Raw genomic sequence first — 1419 nt, 5'->3', positions numbered from 1 at the left:
TGAAATCAACTCTAAGGCTATCGGTTTTTTAAGGTGCTAATTAAATCTTTTTTCAGTAAATGAATGAAACAGTGAGTAAGTTTTAAGGGAATTTTTGGTTTTGAGGGAATGGTTGTAGTGTAGGAACATGGACCCGAGGGAAACAGAAGAGGGGAGCCCAGTGAGCAAGAGCAAGCTGCTGAAAGCCAAGAAGCCACAGGACTAGCTCTCCGGTTGCTTCAAATTTTAATGTGTGGAGTACAAGGTTGGTATGGACTGTCTTTGTTTTTGCTCAGGATGCTGGCATGTTGCCAACCTGTTGGGAAGCTCATGTTTGATTCTGTAGGCATGTCACAGAATTCTGCATTGCAAACAAATTATTTGGTAGCTCACAATGAGGTAAATATAGGACTACTGTGATTTTAGGCAATAGTCCATCATTTTTCTAGCATAAAACCAATCCAACAGGCTGGAGTAGATATTCTAGGTCATATCAGTCTGATTGTCTACCTCTGTAACCTGCTAGCCATTAAACTGTGGCTGTCAGTGAAGTCTAGGGAAGCTATGAAAAGCTGAAGCAAAGCATTCTGTCCCTCAGCAGTCCCATGCCCAGTGGCAGCAATTCATCTGGCACCCCAATCTCATGCGGACTCTTCCCTACAACCAATCCAAGTATGTGTAGGCAGATACTTACAGTGGTAGGAGCCAGGATGCTGATTGAAGAGCAAGCCTGCTCTTCCAGGTATCTGGGCAGAGTTGGGGCTCTCCCTCATAAGACATTCCTGAGGACAGGCTGGGCATCTTTCTTGCTGCAGGAGACTTAGCAGGGGCTCACATTTCCCATCAGGTCTGGGATTTGGGGCCAGGTGGCTACTGGAGAAAGCATGAGGATAGGCAGGCTGTGCAGAGCTGGAGCTGGGTAGAGAGGGGAAATGCCACAGTTCTCTGGGCTGGGCTGAGGGGCTCCTGGTCAGCAGTCGTGGGTGCGGGTATGGATACGGATCCATAGCCATGGGAGCAGACACACTCAAGCTGCTTTTGGCAACACCATTTGCACGAACGCCTTCTGGCTGTGCCTTTCTCCAATGAGAGGACAAGCGCCATTGATTTGGAGGCATGTCACTATCTGAGAAGGAAAGATCCAGAAAACAGTTAGACAGCTGTCAATCAATCACTCATTCACTATCATTGAGTCAATTCTAATTAATAGCCATCTTATATAAGCATTGGACTGCAAACCACAAGGTCGGAGGTTCAAACCTACCAGCTGTTCCTCGGAAACCCTGCACAGGCAAGCTCTAGTTAGAATCGACCTGATGACACTTAACAATAGGGCTTCCGAGACTGTAGATCTTTAAGGGAGCAAGAAGCCTCTTCTTTCTCCTGAGGACCAGCTTGGGGGTTGGAACCACTGACCTTGCAGTTGGCAGTCCATTGCTT

General features: G+C 47.2%; 1 pseudogene; it reads right to left on the bottom strand.

Annotated features, from left to right (window-relative positions):
• Positions 1-620: 620 nt before the first annotated feature.
• LOC102833607 lies at positions 621-1097 on the bottom strand (annotated as a pseudogene).
• Between the last annotated feature and the right edge of the window lie 322 nt (positions 1098-1419).

Source organism: Chrysochloris asiatica, unplaced genomic scaffold, assembly GCF_000296735.1.
Source record: "Chrysochloris asiatica unplaced genomic scaffold, ChrAsi1.0 scaffold00295, whole genome shotgun sequence".
NCBI classification, from domain to species: domain Eukaryota; kingdom Metazoa; phylum Chordata; class Mammalia; order Afrosoricida; family Chrysochloridae; genus Chrysochloris; species Chrysochloris asiatica.
The sequence above is the reverse complement of the archived record's forward strand: the minus strand, read 5'-3'. Positions and strand labels throughout refer to the sequence as shown.